The sequence below is a fragment of the Canis lupus genome, chromosome 12, assembly GCF_048164855.1.
Source record: "Canis lupus baileyi chromosome 12, mCanLup2.hap1, whole genome shotgun sequence".
In the NCBI taxonomy this organism is placed as follows: Eukaryota; Metazoa; Chordata; class Mammalia; order Carnivora; family Canidae; genus Canis; species Canis lupus.
The window spans coordinates 54,570,553-54,591,661 of NC_132849.1; the positions used below are offsets into that span (position 1 = coordinate 54,570,553).

The following is a 21,109-nucleotide window of genomic DNA, read 5'->3' on the forward strand; positions in this document are numbered from 1 at the left end:
AAAAAATAATAGAAAGCAGATACTAATTTATATCAACAAGGTCATGAAAAATCTAGTAAATGGGACGCTTGGGTGGCTCAGTGGTTAAGCGAATTGCCTTCAGCCCAGAGCATGATCCCGGGGTCCCTGTGGGGGGGCCCCCTGTGGGGAGCCTGCTTCTCCCTCTGCATGTGTCTCGGCCTCTCTCTATGTCTCTCATGAATAAATAAATAAAATCTTTTTTTTTTTTTTAAAGAAAAAAAAATCTAGTAAATAAGGACACCTGGGTGGCTCAGTGGTTGAGCATCTGTCTTTGGCTCAGGTTGTGATCCTGGCGTCCTCAGATTGAGTCCTGCATCGGTCTCCGCACAGGGAGCCTGCTTCTCCCTTTGCCTATATCTCTGCCTCTCTCTCTCACTCTGTGTTACTTATGAATGAATAAGTAAAATAATTTTTAAAATCTAGTAAACAAAATAGAAAATGTGTAGCATTTCTAAATATATACTTATTAGTATTTGTTAGTATTTTTCTATTTATATATTATTTATAGATTTATTTTATTTGTATAACTATAGATTAACACCCAGATCAAACTTTTCACCTCCCAAATAGAAGATGTGCATTCTTTTCTAGAACCCATAAAATACTTTTTAAATTAACCATATTTTTGGACATAATGGAAATATTTATATGTTTCTCAAAGCATATGTAGTACAGTATACTTACACCTCAATGTAAAAATTCTTTTTTTATCATATAAATTTCAGGTGTACACCATTATATTTATATATATATATATTATACATATTATATTTCAACATCTGTATACACTGCAAAGTCATCATCCCCCAAAGTCTAGTTACCACTCATCAGAATTCTCTCTTTTGATTATGGAAGGTGTATGCTTTCAATGCTTTGAAATATTCTTTTTTTCCCCCCCACAGAGCCCTCTTTCTGGAATGAAGAGAGAATGACTAGGAGAGGTACTTTTCTTCCTTTTGTCCACTCTTTAGTGCTAACCAGGCGAACTTGGACCTGCATTGGAAATCTGGAAACTTGGGTCCTTTGCTAGCGATGCCATCTCTGGGTGGCTTTGAATTAGCCTGTGCCTTCTTATGGGATGGCTCTCTAGTTTATGAATCATGTAGGCTCTGACTCCATTATGGGTCTCAACCAGGAGTATACCTGAGAACAATCCGAGAACATCCTTAAAACCCACATCATTCCTGGGACACCTGGGTGGCTCAGTCAGTTCAGCATTTGTTTTCAGCTGTGTCATGATCCCGGAGTCCTGGGATGGAGTCCTGCCTCGGGCTTCTGGCTCAGTGGGGAGCCTGCTTCTCCCTCTACCCCTACTGGCGCTCTCTCGCTCTCTCAAATAAATAAAATCTTAAAAAAAATACCCCCACATTCCTCATCTTCAGAACTACTGAATCAGAACATGGCAGGAGGTAAGACACGGGTAGTTTTAAGGAGCTCTTCAGGAGACCAAGTTGGCATGGACTCATAAGTCGGCATCCTGTAGATGTAGGCCTTAGGAAAGTTTTGGTGGTAAATGGGAGTCTTGCAGTGGGGACTGAGAGACCCTCAGTGGCTGGATGCCTACAGAAATGGAACCCAGCAGGGCAGGGCAGCCTAAAACCTGAGGCTCATCTCCTTCTCCATATGTATCACTATATTTGTTTTATGGTGTGTATGTGTGCATCTGTTTGCAGCGATGACGTTTGTTTTTAAATAGTTTCTTTTCTTACCCCCTTCCACCAACCACTGCAGTTTCCCAGCTGCTCTGGGGTAAGGTAATACATCTGTCCTGACCACCCCCCTTACATGACCTGGCCTTCCTCCTAATGGACTAAGAACATTACTTTCTTGACCTTCCTGGAAAGCTTGCATGAACCCTTTTAGAATCATTCTATTTTATTCACATCTCTGGCATTTTGTCTGGGAACTGTCTGCTTTTTGAAATGGGGACTGGGTCTGCTGCTTCTTCGGGTACTTCCGCTCCTCATTTACTGGGCACACAGTAGGTGCCGCATGAATGGAGTTGAATAAATAAATGAATAAATAAACTTAGATCAATGGAATAGTGATGATGAATCGGTGAGGACGTTGGTAACTAGAATGCATTTCATTTGGAAGAGATTAGGTTATGTTAATACCTGCACCTGTCTTTCTAGTGTTGTTTCAAACTAGATCCTGGAGATCGGTATCTCCCCTTGACAGATGGAAAAGGTAAGACACAGAGATGTCTAGTGCTTATTCATATAGCATGGGATGCAAATCCAAGAATAACTACTGATAATTAGCCTCTCCTGTTTGCATATCAGTTTATTGTTCACAACAGTGTGAGCTAGGAGGCACAGGGGTAATTTGTATTTTGGGGTTGAGGACCTGAGGCTCAGAGAGGGAAGGTGTCAGGCAGGAGGTTACTGATGGAGATGGTCTTGGTGAGATGATGTTACAATAAACCAGACAGACTCGTCAGTCCTGACAAAATGCTAAATACAATGGCTTAAGAACACATAAGGTGGGGAGCGCTCTAATGGAAGACAGGGGGCTTGGGGCAGGTTGGTGGGTGGACATGGAATCTGGGGTTTCTCCTGGCTCACCCATAAATGTGTTATGTCAGCTGGGGAAGGTTAATTCTTTTGCTTGGCCTCAATTTCTTCCCTCCACAGAATGAGAGAATTGGGCCAGGTTATTTGTAAAATTGCTTATTAGCTCAACTGTACTGACTCCCATGTATAGGGATGACATATTCGAGAATAAACACAGGTTGAATGGTTTTAGGATAATGGCATACTTTACTGATTTTCCTGATTCCCAAAGATTTTTATAGGTAAAATTGGGTTTAAATTAGATTATTCCCCCGGGTCCTTCAATGTTGGGTAGATATAAAGATGACTGAGATGATCGACAGTTAGAAATTGGAGTTGTTTGTCCAGTGGGGACATGGGGACTTACCCATGGGGAATGTTCCAGACCCCCAGGGGTTGCCTGAAACCACACATAGGACCGAACCCTGTGTCTACTATGGTTTTCCCTACACATATGTACCTATGATAAAATTTAATTTATCAGCTGCATGCAGTAAGAGATGAATAATTGATAATAAAATGGAACAGTTGCAACAGCATACTGTCATAGAGGTTATGTGAATGTGTGCTCTCTCACAAAATATCTTACTGTACTGTACTCACCCTTCTTCTTGTAGTGGTGGGAGATGAAAAAGTACCCACATCATAAGGTGAAATGGGCTGAGTGATCTAGGCAGGTGACCTAGGGTTAGGCTACTGTTGACCTTCTAATGCTACATCATCTGCTTCCAAACTGCATCGACCGATCACACTTAAACCACAGAGAGCAGAACTGAGAGGGGGTGGAGCTATTGTGAGAGTTTCAGTGTCACATGATGATGGAGCAAAGCATGAAGCATGTGTCACCCTCTCTCAGGCTCTCTCTTATCGCCAAGGGCCATGATGGAATAGGAATCAGTCACCTCGGCTCCACTAGTTTTATCATCTTGGATAAAAGCTCAAGTTTCTTCCTTGAAAATTTGGAATACAGTGCTCAGCCTTGTCCCTTCTGAGGGGCTCACATGAAGGTCGAGTTCCATAACGTGTGAGAGCATTCTATAAATCCTACGAGGTTCCACAAGGTGTCCTGCAGGCAGGAGGGGATTCTTAATGACTATGCCAGTGACCTCTGGTCTTTTGTGTGGCTGCAGGGAGAGTAACCAACTCCCCTTGCCTGGATCACTCAATCCTGGCCTCAAAGTTGGACTCAGGGACAAAAAGGAAACTATTCCAGTTGGTTTTATCTAAATCCCTCGAGTTAGCTGGCTTGTTTCCCAGAATCTCATCAACATGGAGTACGAAGCAACTGGGTTGGCCAGCTCAGAATGGGAACTAAATGCCATTAAGACCTCACCCCCACTGGCTGCTTTATTTACCTGCCCTTATTACCAGCCTTGGGCCTTATCACGGGGTACGGCCTTGAACGAGTCATTTCCTTCCCTGAGTCTGGGTTTCCTGCTCTTTCAAATTTTAGAGGGTTTGACAGGGAGATTTCTGGACTCTGCCCAAACTCTGGATTTAACCAGGTGTTTGAATGAAGAATTTGTTCACATATAAAACAGCATCAGGGACCCTCTAGTATAAGTGTGCTTCCAGCTAACAAGTGGCTGTGCTGGCAGGGCGGTCGGGGGTGCACCAGACAGCCTCATACTGACTTTTCCCTTTTTCTGTTTTGTCCCCTAGCTGAATCCAGTGGGTTTGATGGGAATACGGACCTGTTGCTGGAGGTAAGCATGAGTCCTACCGTGCTCCCTGTTAGGTGGCACCAGTTCAGAGATCTTGCACATGAGCTCTTCAGCAGCTAGGGATCAGAAGGCTCTGGGTTCAGAAGACTATGGTCAGGTCCCAATGAGCTGAGGAGTGAGAAGGCACCTCCTAGGGCTCTGGGGAAGGCCGCTCTGCCTCTCCTCCACATGCAGATAGGACCCATGGTACTGAGCCCTGTACTCTCGATGCCCTGTCCCTAGGACAGAGATGGTCATTACATGCCTTACGAGCTAAGGAACTTCAATAATTAGATAAGATAATGCATGACTTCATGCATAATGCATGAAGGTAAAACTGGAAGCAAAACCAGAATATTATCATAATGACAGCACAGTGATTTCTACGTGATAGGTGCAAGGAAAGGGACATGCTTCTCTCTGGTTCTGGTTCTGAGAGCCTGCTTTACATTTCATGTGGGTGGCGTGTATGCGACAGATCACTCACTTTCTGAAAATCTATTGACCATTTATGTTTTATGCACTTTTCTGTGTCCATAATGACTCTACAATTTTCACATTAAAAAGATATTAGGTGGGGCATTGCAAAGCATGTAAAACACATGGCAAAAGAAAGTATTTTGTGTTTATTGGGATAGCTGTCCCCAACTGCCTGAAGCTACTCAGGACCACTATCCTTCATCTCACAATCAGACCCCATGGGCTAGTGGAGCTCACAGGTGCAAAGAGGTGCCTTCACAAGTAGCTTTGTGGTCAGACCAACAGTTCTAACCCTATCCCTGATCCCTAGCAGTATGGACAGTTTCGTTGCGCTTCGTTTCGCTTTGCTTCGCTTCTTTTCTTTTTTTCTTTTCTTTTCTTTTTTCTTTTCTTTTCTTTTCTCTTCTTTTCTTTTCCTTTTCTCTTTCTTTCTTTCTTTTTCTTTCTTCTTTCTTTCTTTCTTTTTCTTTCTTCTTTCTTTCTTTCTTTCTTTCTTTCTTTCTTTCTTTCTTTCCTTCCTTCCTTCCTTCCTTCCTTCCTTCCTTCCTAGATTTTATTTATTTATATATGAGAGATACAGTGAGAGGGGCAGAGACATAGGCAGAGGGAGAAGCAGGCTCCCTGTGGGGAACCTGATGCGGGACTCGATCCCAGGATCCCAGGATCCCAGGATCACCACCTGAGCCAAAGGCAGAGCTACCCAGGTGGCCCCAGACAATTTGTTTTTATCTGAGCTTCATTCATTCTTTCTCTTGCTCTCTTTAACTGACATTTTCAGGTCCTTGCTGTTTGGCCAACACCATTGGGCATAAAACCAAAGATGACATGGTGGGGGCCTCCCCACTTTTGAGAGATTAGAAGCCTACCATGGGTAACATGGGTACCACAGGTAACAAATCAGTACCAGTAATCTTTTCGAAGGATTGGGCTTCAGTTTCCTCATCCGTAGGTCTGAAGGTGCCCATTCTTGGAAATGGTAGCTGTTGGTTAACTTGTCATTGCTGTCATAAAAGAACACTGTTGGTGGGTCCCCCGCTGGCAAGTCTGTGGGGCTCAGGATCTCTAAGCTGGCTTCTTAAGGACAGATGTGATGTCAGTTGACAAAACAAAGCTGAGAGGGTATTTCAAACATGGTTTTTGCAATTCAGGCAGAATGATTCCTTTTTCCCTGGAAGGCAGAGGAAAGGCCAGTGCTTAGGCCAAGCTGCCAGGGAAATACTAGTCTGTGTGGGAAGAGGTGTGCTGTGCTCGCCTGCTCAGGGCCACCATGTCTCTCTGAAACCCTACTTGACCCTGTCACTTTATAAAGAACCTCTTGGGATTTCAGAATGAACCTACTTTTTCATTTTTAGAATACAAGAAGCAAAACTATTTTAACTTCCCCAAAACATTGAAGTATGCTGTAGTATCAGTAATTAGTTGTGGACTTCTACCTTTTGTAGGGTAGCATTTTGTTTTAACATAATTTCTTTTTTAAATGTTTTATTTCGTTTGCTAGGTGCATTGTCAGTTCTTTCTGCCTTAGAGGTTCAACCTTTCATCTTCCTGCCCATGAAGGGCACCTCTACCTTTCACGCAATGAGACTGTAGGGGATGATTTCTTTAAAGTTAATATGTGAGCTGATGTGCTAAATAAATCACAGGACTGATTTAAAAACCTTTGGTGTATATGCTAATCCCTTGTTCCAGAAAATTCAATTAACGTGTCTGGATGCACACAGCCAGGCCTCTTCTCATCAGGAACTCAGTGTTGAACAAGCTCTAGTGGCCAAACCTTATCTAGGGGTGGGCAAAGTGATTTTTCCCAACCCTTTGCAAAGGACACAAATGGTTGCCATCTAGGTTGTCTCATTCTCCTTTTGTGCCTCATTCTGCTTCCTGGCTCCTTCTCTCCAAGTCATTAATGTCCTCCTGCTGGACCTGATCCAGCAGGCCAGATCCCATTCCTCCAATTGCTGACCCCCATTGATCCATTTTCTCTAGCAGGACACTCCCCACTCCCTCCCAACTTCTTTTCCAAAATTCCTTCATCAGCAATCTGTTCTGTCCACTTGGCTGTACCAGGCATTTGATAGATGGTCTGAAAGATCAAAGGATTATTCAGATAGTCTCAGCCTCTAAAGATTCAAGAGACCAGTAGAGGGAAAACAGCATCTGCTGAAAAGTATGGCCCCTCTTCGTAGGAAAAATGGCACATACACATTACCTTAGAAGGGCCTATAGTCTCTGAATCATGGCATCCAGATTAAGAAACCTTGTGAGAATTGACATAATGGAACTGCACATGTGGGAGAGTTGAGGCACTTCCCAACTAAATTCCTACTCACTGGGGGTTTTGCCTCTGAGTGACATGATAGAAGAAAACATGATAGAATGCTATAGACATCAAACAAGATAGAATAAAGACAAATGAGAGAAGTCAGTGGAAAATTCTTTGTAAATTAGCATTCACCCTATCAGATCAGGGTATGATTACAAATAACCAATAAGTAGTGGAAGCAAAGGCCAATGCACTTAATCTTCTTTGACAGACAAGACAGTAATAGTATTATTTGTTATTATCTGCTTCCCTTTCTCTTCTGGACACATAAAAGACTGTATGTCTTTGTCTCCTTGCAGTTGAATGGGACTGGATGACTAGTCCTGGAAGTGACAGTTGTCACCCTGGGCTGACACAGTAGAAAACCCACTTGTAATTCTCCAGCCTACATTTCTCTTTCCCTATCAGGCAGGAGGCTTCATGTTGAGATAATGGAGTCACACAGTTGACGCAGACTGCACTGTTGAGTGACACCTGTACTAGAATCTGCATGAATGGACACATCAACCTTTGTGGTCCATCATGGTTTTGGGAGTTGTTTCTCTTGCAATGTATCCTGCAGGAAATACTAATGCATCAACTAACACATCTCCCAAGGGCACTGTCCTGACAAGAGGGGCATGCTGATTTCCATGGATCTCTGATTTGTGGAATCAATAGCTTTGAGCAAGCTTCTTCCGTGTGTATACCTCTTGTTGTCCTCCTCTACATAGAGCAGAATAAAAATGTCAGCCACATCTGTATGTCAAAATAAAAATAGCCACATTTTGACCTCTCTTGTCTGAAATGTTGGTGACTTCAATTTGAAGGAATAATTGGTTGCAGAATGCCTTGCAGCCATTGCTAGAAGTGTGTGTTCTAGTTGGTTCTTTCCCCAGGAAGTTGTGCGAATGGCATGTGGGAGAGAAGAGGGTCAACACATGACCACTGATGTGATTAATTAAAGGGCTTAGTATAAATGACCGGTGGTATTTAGTGGTACCTTGGAGGGATTAATGCTGGTTAAACACATGGGTGGAGGGGGCAGATTAATGAATAATTCAGCGGCTGTGAAAGGGTTGGAACATTTTTAGATGGAGCAATTAATAAACATCTCTACCTCCATAGTACATGTGAGGGATCTCTCTGTAATCCTTTAAATGCTTTCACCCTCTGTAATTAGGTAATTAGTTTAGGAGACAATGTGACAAATACACAAGGAGAATGAAAAACAACAAATGCATATGAATAAATAAGAACTTTGTATTTTATACCACATTGGTCCTTTCCATTTCTTTTCTTGTTCAGGTGTAGCAGTCTTCCCAGTGGTCTTACTGCCTTTCCACAAGGGTGGGGGCCAGCTGTGTGGTCCTAAACAAAAGTAGCACAGAGAGTGTGGAGCTGGGAACCCACTGGCACTCAATGAAGTGCCTTTTAGCTGATTTTTGAGCAGGCCATCAAAGGAGAACTCAAGGCTGGACCCAGGGAGGTCATCTATGAGGTGGACACACTGGATCTTTAACTGGCCTTGGCCGATGCTCACTGATGAGAGAATGCCTCAATATATTTTTGTATTGTTCCACTTTTGATTCCCACCCTTCTCCCTTCCTTCCTTCAACTACCACCTTCTTACTGATGTTTGTTCTCTTTCTGTGACCTTTGCCTGTCTTCATGGTGGAGTCAGTTGCTGTGGGATGTTCAAGACCTCGCCTTTGAGAAGTCCACAATTGACCTGGAGTTTGAGGAATGAGACACAGACCCATGGGAACTGAACAATTATGAGACAGTGCATGCTTTGTACAAAATAGGGCGGGGGGGGAGGCTATAAGGAGGTCTGTGCTGATCTTCAGGGCATTGGTTCCAGATTATCTTTTCTCTTTTCCCTTTCTAATCTCCCCCCAGTACCTGCCTCCATGCTCTGCTTCAGCTCCACAGCCTGCACCTGCCCCAGTGAAGCTTTAATCTTTGGCCATCATGAGGCTACAGGTTATTTTTTAAAGACATCACTTTGTCTATGTAATTAGCGATGGAAGAACAGCAGCTATTAACCTGAAATGATTATTTTGACAGTCAGGATGATGAGAGAACGGCTGATTGTTCTTTGTTCCTTGAGTTTCAGAGGTAGGACATCTTCTTTGGGAGTGTGGACAGAAGAGCCAAAATAAGGAGATTAGAAGACTTAGAAAAGCAAGGACTATGGGAAGAGGTTTGAAGCGTACCCTGTTGGGGGTTTATGGCTTCAGGCAGAGCTCTGCTTCATTTTTTAGGTCCTTCAGGTCTCTTATTTTGTTATTTGCTTCCCCAGCAACTACGAAAACCTTTGCTGGTTTCTTCCTTTTTGGGGTAGGAGATGGATTATAAATGTTGCCATTGACTGGGGCTTACTATGGGCTAGGCATTGTTTTAAGATCTATACTTTTCCTTCCTTCCTTCCTTCCTTCCTTCCTTCCTTCCTTCCTTCCTTCCTTCCTTCCTTCTATTAATTTTTGTTCTGGTTTTAATTATGATAAGAACATTCTATATGAGATCTATCCTCTTAACACAATTTTAAGTGCATGATACAGTATTGTTATTGACTGTGGACCCTGTGCTGTAGAGCAGATCTCTAGAACTTGTCTATTGACTGAAGAATGGATAAATAAAATCTGGCATAGGGTCACCTGGGTGGCTCAGTGGTTGAGCATCTGCCTTTGGCCCAGGTCATGATCCCAGGGTCCTGGGATTGAATCCTGCATCAGGGTCCCCACAGGGAACCCGCTTCTCCCTCTGTTTATGTTTCTGCCTCTCTCTGTGTGTCTCTCATGAATGAATGAATGAATAAATAAATAAATAAATAAATAAATAAATAAATAAAATGTGGCGCGCACACACACGAATATTATTCAGCTTTAGAACAAGAAGGAAATCCTATCATTTGAAACAACATGGGTGGATCTCGAGGGCATTACACCAAGTGAATTAAGCCAGTCACAGGACAGACACCACAGGATTGCACTTACATTAGGAATCTAAAATAGTCAAGCTCATAGAAGCAGAGAGCAGAATGGTACATACCTGAGGCTGGGGAGCGGGAAATTGGGAGTTGGTATTCAAGGAGTATAAAGGTTTCTTTGGATCCAGGCAGCAGCCTCCTGCTGGGGGCTAGGCCTGGATCCTCAGTGTCCAACTCTTCCCAGAGGCTAGTAGCCCCTGAAAAGGGGTGGATCCCTCAGTGACCAGTCCCCTCCATGAGAGCTTTCAATTCCCATCTGTAGTTCTCATCACTCTTCTCCCAGTGGGTTTTGTTTCCTTAGTCCTGGAAGCCTCTGCTTTCTAGAAGAATCCACTTAATGCTTTAGCTCCTTGCTTTGTGCTTCTTTAGAAATTAGTACATCTTTTGATGGTGACATGGACTCTTTGAGGCTGTGAGATACCTAGTTTTGCCACTGTGGCCTTTTGCATGGGGATCAGCTCTGCTGGGTTCTGTCTCTCAGCCTAGTTCTCTGACTTCAGCTCTCACTCATGATTGGCAGATGCTTCCTGAAAAGCAGGAAGTCCTCAGTGCACCTCTGCAAGGAGCTTCCTTGTCTGGAGTTTTAAAGTCTTATTTCTTGTCTTGAAATGTGTATTTGCTTGTTTCAATTTATCTTCTCTGAGTCTTTGCAATGTATACCTGATTGTTTTAATTTATCTTGCTTTTCTGATCATTTTTTTTGGGGGAGAGAATAATTGCTGTGCCTTGAAGATCTCCCTCTTCCTCAGAAGCAGAAGTTCTCAAAATAGTATTGTCCAATTTACCGGAAGTGGAAAGCCAACATTATTATTATTTTAAAAATATTTTATTTATTTATTCATGAGAGATACATACACAGGTAGAGGGACAAGCAGGCTCCATGCAGGGAGTCTGATGTGGGACTCGATCCCGGGTTTCTGGGATCACACCCTGGGCTGAAGGTGGCACTAAACTGCTGAGCCACCCGGGCTGCCCGAAAGCCAACATTATTACCTCAAAACCATTATTAGAAAGTTGGCAGAACCAACCAACCAACCAACCAACCAGAAAATAACTTTGAGTAGAGGTGTCAAGATTTTACAACCAGTTACTGTGCAGCTAACTGGACATTTCTCAATCAACAAACAATGTATAACATTCTTTATATAGTATTGAACAGCTTACTGGATCCAGTGGCAGAGAAGTTACCAATCTCCACATTAGAAAGACTCAAATGTCTTCCCTGCTTCATTTCTTAATAGGAAAAGACTGGGCACTAAATACAACCTATCTTATCAGTTTTTAAATAACTGTCTCCAAAAGAGACAAAGGGAGAAAAATTAAGCTGCTAAAAACTTCTTGAAGGAAAAGAGTCTTTCTTACTTTTCTGTTTCCTTTATAAGACCCAATTCCGAACCATAATACAGTTCGACTTTGCTACAGATGGTTAGCATCATTTTGTGAAGAAAGGCAATTTCACTTTCCCTGTCTGAGCCCCTGTGTGCTGATCCCCAAAATGAAGGGGTTGGATTGAATGATGGCTAACTTGTCTTTTTCTTTGATTCTCTTAATGACATGAGATTTGAGATTCCCACTTTTTTTCTCCTCAATACATTCCTCAATAAATCAATTTGTAAAACCACAGTTACTCTTCAGAAATTTTGGATCAGTGAGTATAATGCTTCCCTCTTGCCCCAGGCTTATCCATTATCCAGAACATCTCTAACTTAGTAAAACTGTCATAGTGCAGTCCTAATATAGAAAATCTGCATCATTATCTTTTATTCTATGTACGGCAGGATCCACTTCAGAGACTTTGAGGCTATTCTAACTAGGAGTCAAGATTGAACAAAGCTTCATTCATCCAAAGCTAAGCCAAGATTGATTTAGAGGGGCACCTGGGTGACTCACTGTTTGAGCATCTGCCTTTGGCTCACGGAGTGATCCGGGTATCCTGGGATCAAGTCCCACATCGGACTCCCTGCAGGGAGCCTGCTTCTCCCTCTGCCTGCCTGTGTCTCTGCCTCTCTGTGTGTGTCTCTCATGAATAAATTTTAAAAAATTGATTTAGACTTCAAGTTTAAGTTGATACAGTCCCCCATCCCCAAAGCTCCCAAAGTCTCTTCTCTCCCCCATAGTATCCTTGACCCCTTGCATTCTTCTCCACCAGTGTGATATTTAGTGCTCAGAGTCCTGTCTGAGACCTCATCCTGCCTGGTTCTTTCCGTCAGTGTTTATGCCTTAGACCCTCCCCAGCTTTATTTTCCATCAAAAGGCTTTATCTTAAAAGTTTAGGAGTAGAAGGCCACTCTGAAGTAATCTGAAACCACCAGTTCATTTGACACATTAGACCTGTGCTTTTGATAGAAATACAAATCGATTCCCATATGTAATGTTAAATTTACTAGTAGCTACATTAACACAATAAAGTTAAAAGAAAGAGGTGAAATTAATAATATATTTTACCAGCCTCCTACACCTGAAATACTATCATTTCGATATGAACTCACTATAAAATTTCTTAATGAGATATTCATACTCTTATTCTCATTTTAAATATCTGAAATTCTGTATGTATTTTACACTTAGTAGCATACTTCAAACCAGTCTAGGTGCATTTCAAGTGCTCAATAGCCACCGAAGGCCAATGTCTACTGTAGGGGACAGCACAGGATGAGAACAACAAAGTTTAGGAGAGCAAATGACTTGCCTAAGGTTGTACAAGTAGTTGACAACAGAGCCAAGTCTCCTGATCTCTGCTCTAGTGCCTTTCTGAAATACTGCCTGTTTCTGACACTGATGGTGCTTAGGATGGCCTTGAATGAGTTAGAAAACAGATTGTATGAATCTATAGTGATGTGGTGGTGAAAAAGTAAGCATAATGCTAAGAAGGAGATTATATCTCCAAGTAACTTCTGTTTTATGGAATTACTGTTATATGAGGAATATTGTAAACAGATGATTTGATTTTCAGTGATTTTTTTAAAAGATTTTATTCATTTATTTGAAAGAGAGAGAGAGACAGCACATGCATATGCATGAATGGGGGAAGGAGCAGAGGCAGAGGGAGAAACAGAATCCTCACTGAGTGGGGAGCCCGATGTGGGGCTCCATCCCAGAACTCTGGGATCATGACCTGAGCCAAAAGCAGATGCTTAACCAACAGCTACCCAGCTGCCCCCATTTCCAGTGATATTGATGGATAAAATGGAGTTCATCTAAATTGCAATGTATCTTTCTTCTTTCAGATCTATTTTGTTTATTACTTTAATAATATCATCTATGCTAACATCTAGGTTCTAGAAAATTATGTTTTTCCATTTAAATCTATTAAAATGTGCATTTTAACAAGAGCTCTTATGTGAGGAATAAGTCATGTCAGCACATGGGCATGTCCTTTTCCATCTGTGGGTAATTGTCTAGTCGTGCAATCCAACCTGAGGACTTCGTTCTGGGCCAGTCTGTTTCAGGACCACTTGAACAATCTAGATACACTCTAGGTAAGGGGCTCTATAGATAAAGCCTTGGGGGTTTAAAAGTCCCACACCCTATCCTGAAGGATGAACTTGATTCAGGCCATAGTAAACATTTCCATGATCCAAGTTGAATTATATTCAAGGCAATGAGGAATCCCAATGAGCAAATATCTCTGGTACTTGGCTTTGAAATCCTCACTCTTATGCACCATATGCCCTTGGAAATATCATATCTTCAGCATCAGTGCCCTTCTTTATACACAGGGAAGGGATGATGTCTACATACATAATGAGCAGGACTTCACTTTCTAAGATGTATTTGAAGGAACCTAGTCACAGGGGATGCCTTGGGATTCTCTGGTCCACTGAGTTAGGGAAATTCTGCATTTACTCTTAGACACTCAAAATATGTAACAGAATTTTAAAAGCCTAGTTAGTATTGCAGAAAGGCGTTTTTGTTGTTGTTTTTTTTAAACCTAATTCTTCCTAAATTTTTTGGGGGAGGGCAGGGAATCATTTGATGTTTTTTTCTCCCATTACTAATTTGATGGAACAAGCTTAAAGAAATGTTGTCATAGGGGCGCCTGGGTGGCTCAGCTGGTTATGCGTCTTAATTTAGGCTCAGATCATGCTCTGTGATGAGTGTGAAGCTTGCTTAAGATTCTCTCTCTCCCTCTCCCTCTCCCTCTGCTTCCCCCCACCCAAGCTCTCTCTAAAAATAAAACCAAAAACAATGCTGTCATAGAGTATTCTGGAGACCTAGTGACAAAAATATATGAAAGATATATAGATATCTAATAATATTTTCTCTTTTCACTGTACTTTTAAGAGTGACTTGCTGTCCCAATATTAGCCTTACAGATTCCCCAGTGTTGCACTTTCTCCTAGAAACACAATTTTCATATTGTTGTTCTATTTGCTCATCTATTTTAGACATCAGTTAGACAACAGATGTAACGAGAAGGAAAGTTTGGCCACAACATCGGAGTCTAAGATCCAGAAACCATCACACTCAGCATTTCAGAATTGTTCTCCTACTCTTTCCATCTTCCCTTCCTCGCCCTTACTTCACCTTTCCCCTTTTCTCCACTATTTCTTATAATCTGGTAATCTGATAACCTCTTCATCCAGGTCAACCAAGTTTTAGGAGTCCTTATGTTTGAGAAGAGCACAGTGCTAATTCTGGAATCAAAGAGAAATTACAGTCTAGACATTGCTCTCAGAAACCTTGCTTTCTGGTAGAGGATGTACATGTGACAAATTATTCAGCTGGAGTGTGACTCATGTAATAACAGGATTCTCTATAACAGGATTCTGTGTAGAGTAGACAATGGATTGGTTAACCTTACTGGGGAAGGTGGAAAGCACTATGCTCAATGAATGCTTCACAAAGTGGGAGATGTCTGAGCAGGTGAGTCAGCGCTTCCCAGGCAGTCAAAGATAGAAGGTGGTTCCAGTAGATAAGGCTGAAATGAAAGAAGGAGGCATGAAAGCAGAGCAAGGTGTATATTGGGATGTGAACATCACCCAAGTAAGCAGCAGGAATTATGGAGAGAAGAAAGCTGAGGCTGAGGCATGAGGGGCCTCGGATCCCTACTGCATTTTGGACTGTGGCTTTTCTAACATTTTAAGCCTTGCAACTCCTTGACATTTTACATGGAAGCTCAGCATTTACTTGGTAGCTTGTCTAGCTGAAACAGGGAAAAGGAATTTCTCATGGCTTTCTACTTATGTGAAAGCCCCAGCAGCAGAACAGGTTCATATTTGTGTTTTCTAGTAGATATTCAATAAATTTTTGTTAGAGAATGAAAGTTTCCCCAAATAGGAAAAGGGCCAAATGAAAACATTCACTTTATTGAATGTTATTTTAAATGAAAGGCCAGCATCCATCTTTTTATTCAGTCACACATGGAAGCAGCTTTCAAGAAAAAGCAGCACTGACATACATTAGCTCGCTCTGCCATTAAATGTGCTAGAACGTATTTTAAAAACAGTTTAGAACTAAATTTATATCCATTTATGTCTTCTAGTCTTTTGAGGCCTTTTAGTGATAGACAAGTCCGAACTGCATTTATTCACGTGGGAGCAGAATTATCTTTGATTACCAAGTGCTTTCTGCTTGCATGGAAGCTATAATAAGCTGCTGCTGGGACCAGTGGGGCAGGTGTGCTCTTGTGAAATCAAAAATGGGGAAGGCATGGGTGAAAGGGGCTTTTTTTTTTTTTTATAAACACTATAAAAATTAGGTTGGCTTCCATCTCTCTGGGTAGCCATGACTTTAAATTTGAACTTGAAAGCACTAGAGAGAAAAAGGTTTGGGTTACTTTTATGGACAGTCCTAGCTTGGCATGCCTCAAGGGACAGCTCCATACTTACCTGGATGTCTTCCATCAACCCCCACCTGATGTGAAGGAGTTTTAAATCTTTAGCCCTGCCCATGGCAATGGCACAAACACGGAAGAATGTTCTGACCTGGCTTATCAGCCTTTTTATCCATATTTTGGCTCTTTTCTTCCATAGAGACAGAAATACAAAACTGAGACTGATATGTTTTTGCTATTTTTTAAAATTCCTTTTTCTTTTTCACAGAGCAATACATCTTCACGATAGATAAGTTTTAAAAAATAGATATATTCAGAAAGAAGAAATTAAAATCTCCTGGTAGTACCTTAGTCCTAGAATAACTATCATTAACATTTTGGGGTACATCCTTATATCCTTCTACATTTTTTCTTACATATACATATTGCAATGTTTATTCAAGAAGTGAGATCGTGTTACACAATTGTTTTACAACCCAATTTTCTTGTTTTAAATACATTGGAAACAAAAATAATTTGAAGTAACTAAATATAGTTCATGATACAATGCAGCTTTTACATGGATGCGTGCTATTTCATTGGCAGGATAGATCTCATTTTTTTTAAACAATCTTATTTTGGCACAGTTTCCAGTCTTACTATAAACAATGCTAAGAAACATCCTAGTAGCTAAATTTTGCCCTCATTTATATTTGTCTCCTTAAAACAACCTACTCAAGTGGAATTTCTAGGTCAAAGGCTCAGAATACTGTTGGCATGCTTCGTAAAATTGTTTTCAATAATAAAGGTTGTTTTTTATTTTTTTAAGAATGAAGGTTATTCTTATTTATATTCTAAATATGTGTGTGTGAGGGCACTTATTTCCAATCAACATTACCAGTTCTAGTAAATGCTGTCTTGGTCAGTTTAATATTATTTAAAGTTCCCAAGGCTCGATATCTTCCCCTGCATGTTGGGTCAAATAGAACATCCACCAAAGGGATATGATGGAGACTCAAGGAAAAAGGTGAGACAGGCAGGGACTACATATGAGAAGCTCAGGAATGGGTTCACAGTGGCTTGAAGTTCATTTTAGGAACTCACATCATAGGAATAGCTCAGTGATGGGCTTTACATTTGAACTGTAGAAGCTACAGGAACAGGGTGAGCTTATTTACAAACCAAGACCATGTTCTGCATCCTTGGGGAGGTCCCTTATCTCATGGGGAGAAAAAAGTGCTCAGGAACTTTTTAAAAAAAAAATCACTAAGGAGAAAAAATAAGTGGGAAATATCAGAAAGGGAGACAGAACATGAAAGACTCCTAACTCTGGGAAACAAAATAGGGGTGGTGGAAGGGGAGGTGGGTGGGGGATGGGGGTGACTGGGTGGCGGGCACTGAGGGGGGCACTTGACGGGATGAGCACTGGGTGTTATTCTGTATGTTGGCAAATTGAACACCAATAAAAAATAAATTTATTAAAAAATCATGTATTTATTTGAGAACAAGAGAGCATGCACACATGTGATCACACCATGGAGTGGCAGGGGCAGAGGGAGACAGGAAATCTGAAGGAGACTCTGTGCTCAGCATGGAGCTCCGCACGGGGCTCCATCTCATGATCCCCGAGATCATGACCTGAGCCAAAACCAGGAGTCAAATGCTGAACCAACTGAGCCACTGCTCCATGGAGTTGCCTCAAGAACTCTTAAAATCAACTGAAAATAATGTGAACTGCGTGGGCTTGGGGAACGGTGCAGGGAATCCAAGAGGGTGAATAATGTAAAAGTAAACATAATATTTGGCCAAAGCTCGGAAATACTAAAAAGTAGAAAGAGAAAAATGGCCTCCTCCTCCTCCTCCTCCTCCTCCTCCTCCTCCTCCTCCTCCTCTTCCTTCTCCAGAGCTGTTTTCTCTGAACTACATTTTGGCCTTGTGCCACTGGCCTGTATGAAGCATTGGATTTTTTTCCTGGGGTTGGGAAGCAATAGAGCCACCTGGTGAAACAAGTCAGGCATGTGGTGAGAGAAGCAGCCCTGCCATTTTGTCGGCTAACTGAATTTGAGCTATGCTCTAACCCGGTTTCTGATCTGGAAGGGTTGGAGATACCTTGTAGGGGTGTGTGACTATCAGATGAGGGAGATAGCATGGCAGCTACTTTGTGCAGAGCCTGGGACTAGTAACCGTCCCTATAGGTGGCTGTTACTCCTTCTTGGGCTCTGGCACTCTGTCCTCAGCTTACACAGAGGCTCCTGGGAACACCTGTAGGTGACTCACTGGGTCACTGCGGGCACCAAACATTGCCCACTCACCACCACTTTCCACATTGGTGTCCCTTTGAGCAGAGAACCATGGGAAGAACTGTCTTTCCTGTTTTCTTTTTTTTTTTTTTTTATTTATTTATTTATGATAGTCACAGAGAGAGAGAGAGAGGCGCAGAGACACAGGCAGAGGGAGAAGCAGGCTCCATGCACCGGGAGCCCGACGTGGGATTCGATCCCGGGTCTCCAGGATCGTGCCCTGGGCCAAAGGCAGGCGCCAAACCGCTGCGCCACCCAGGGATCCCACTGCGCCACCCAGGGATCCCTCTTTCCTGTTTTCTTAAACAGAACCATTGTGCTTTATTTTTCTGCTAGTGCTTTGACCCATGCCCATGGGTCACATGGTCTACTTCATGTCTCTCTCCCATGTTGGTGCTCAGAAAGCTGAGGGGTGAATTTGCTGTCGATCTGTATCTAATGTGTGGGGCTTCACGGAAGACGTTCTACATACCAGCCCTTCTGCTGGCTATACCTTATCTTTCTCATATTTATTCCTCACTTGCTTAAGTTTTTCCCAATTTAATTTTATCTTGTATGTGTGTTGTAAACAACTTTAAATTGTTTTTAGAACAAGGCAGGGTAGAAACTAAAGAAATAAAAATGAAAGGGAAAATAAAATTCAAGCATGATATAGGCACTCGGAGATAAATCCTATTTATATATTGCAATAATTTTCTTCCCTCTCCCTGTCTGTCTCCATCTCTCCACCTGTCCATCCATCCATCTAGCTTACCTGCAGGCATACAATGATTTTCACATAGCAGTAATCGCATTTTCTTTCACCATCAGAAGTTTTTCATAAAATGACTTCTAGTGGCCATCCAGCCTTCTATCGTATAGATAAACCATAGTTTATTTAACTGTTTTTCTGTTGTTAAAATTTAGGTTTTGTTTTCTTTTCAAAGACTTCTTTAAATTTTTTAATGTATTCATGAGAGACACACACAGGGAGGCAGAGACTTAGGCAGAGGGGGAAGCAGGCTCCCTGCAAGGAGCCTGGTATGGGACTGGGCCAGGATCCCGGGATCACAACCTGAGCCAAAGGCTCAACCACTGAGACACCCAAGTGCCCCTAGGTTCTGTTTTCCTTTGCTGCATAACATGTATCTCTATGACCATGATCACTATCATTCCTCACACATTTCTATAATGCTTTACTTTTGTTTGTTACAAAGCACTTTCATATACATTTTTGGCAGTAATCTTCCTCCTATTAAATGAGAATAAAGCCTATAATAATTTGAGCTTATCCAGCAGTGTTGGCAGGCAGGAGAATGGTATTTCCTGCGTCAGCTCTTCACGAGTCAAGTAAGTCTATATAATGTGGAAAGAAAGCCTCTTCCCCCTTCAGGGCAGTGGAGAGCTTCACTTAGACACGTGGGTGGAGAAGAAAGTAAGAGTTAGGGATGAGTCCCTGCTGCAGGGCACTTCCCCTTTCCCAAACTCTCCAAGGCTGTGTCTGGCCATCCCTCCAGGGAGAGGAGAGTATCCTCCCTGGGCACCGCTCCTGTGAGCCTGGCCTTCATAGTCTTCACCAAACCTTCCTTAGAGACCTGGTCCCTCATTACTTGGTTTCAGCAAAAATACTAGATTCTGACATCCCCAGATATTTCCAAAATTTTGAATTGGATATTTTTTCCCCACTCAGTTGGGCAAAACCTGAAGGGCATTTTTAAATAGGGGCTCTTTGAGCTTTGAGCTTTCATCAAAGATTAGGAGCAGCATTTTAAATTCCTTTGCCTAAGAACTCCCTGCCTGTAGCTTATATGCTTGCGGCCAAGGCGGAAGCCTTTTTATATACCTCTGTGGTTATGGCCGCCTGTTCTAGGTCCATCTACCGAGCATTTTGTTTCCCAATGCTGTTGGAGTTGAGCTCTGACCCCCTTGGAAAACCACTGCTTTGTCTGCATAGATCCTCCTGGTATGGGATATATCCATGATAGCAAACATAGCTCTTGGGATGTTTTGCAAGCAGCAGGTCTGGGTCGACCCCGCCTGGAGACTTATCAATTGTGTCATCCTGAATACCAGCTATGACTTCAGTTTTCCTCTCTTTTATAAAGAAAATACTCCTTCCTTGCCATGTTGTTGTAAAGATTGAAGCATATATGATTAAATGAGACAGTGCTTGTAAACATACCTCTCACTTGACCCACACCTGTTCCATGACAAGCATCTGATTTTGATTCAGGTGTTTGACCCGGGCACCCCTGGAAGGAGTCATGAGCGCAAACAATTGGCACGTGGCTGTTACCATTCTCAGGACCTTATCAACAAACTGGCAAGCAAGTTAGGTGCTGTAATCATCCCCATGTCCCTGAAGAAGCTAAGTCACCTGTCTAGGTCTAGAGTCAAAAGAAACAAAGCCTAAAGCCTAACAAACACTTAAGGATATGTTTCTCTTTAAAGACCAACCGAAGATATGAGTGCCCCTGGCCTCCTGGGGTACCCCACTGCCAGCATACACCTCCCCTTCCCTCCCAGCCAGGCACAGTCCCATCTTGGATCTCATACCTGTGTCACCAACTTAGATACTCCTAATACAGTGTGAACAGGGGACCTGTGAACAAACATGCTGTGCAACCAGGATGTTTACTTCTTAGTAAAACCAAAGAAATCATGCCCTGATGTTCCAAGGAAGGGGGACTGTGACCCAGGGGGTGGGCCATTTAAACTGGGTCTTCTTCCATACAGGAAAATCCCATGCAGATCCTTCCAGAAGAGACTGTCAGGTTCTTTTACTGAACTTCAAATTGGGCCACTTAGGAGCTAACTCTTATTCTACAGAACTCTTAAACTTATGCGGTAGTGTGTGGTTCACAAGGCATTTTCATTGCTTCTCCCTGGAGGTTACCATGGTGAGTTCATGAGGGAGGCCTTTCCCTCCATCCTTGGCTCTCTCTTCCCTCCTCTCTGCCTTGCTGAGCTCCTACACTAGGCTACGTTTTGAGAATGAAGACTCAAAAGACAAGTGTCTTCCACT

General features: G+C 42.3%; 1 long non-coding RNA gene across 2 annotated transcripts in view; it reads left to right on the forward strand.

The window, feature by feature from the left end:
- Positions 1-4,236: 4,236 nt before the first annotated feature.
- LOC140600750 (uncharacterized) overlaps positions 4,237-21,109 on the forward strand; it is a 361,628-nt gene continuing 344,755 nt past the window's right edge. For both annotated transcript variants that reach the window (XR_012003916.1, XR_012003917.1), the window contains exon 1: positions 4,237-4,282. This is a non-coding gene — a long non-coding RNA (uncharacterized lncRNA). The remainder of the gene's footprint in view (positions 4,283-21,109) is intronic.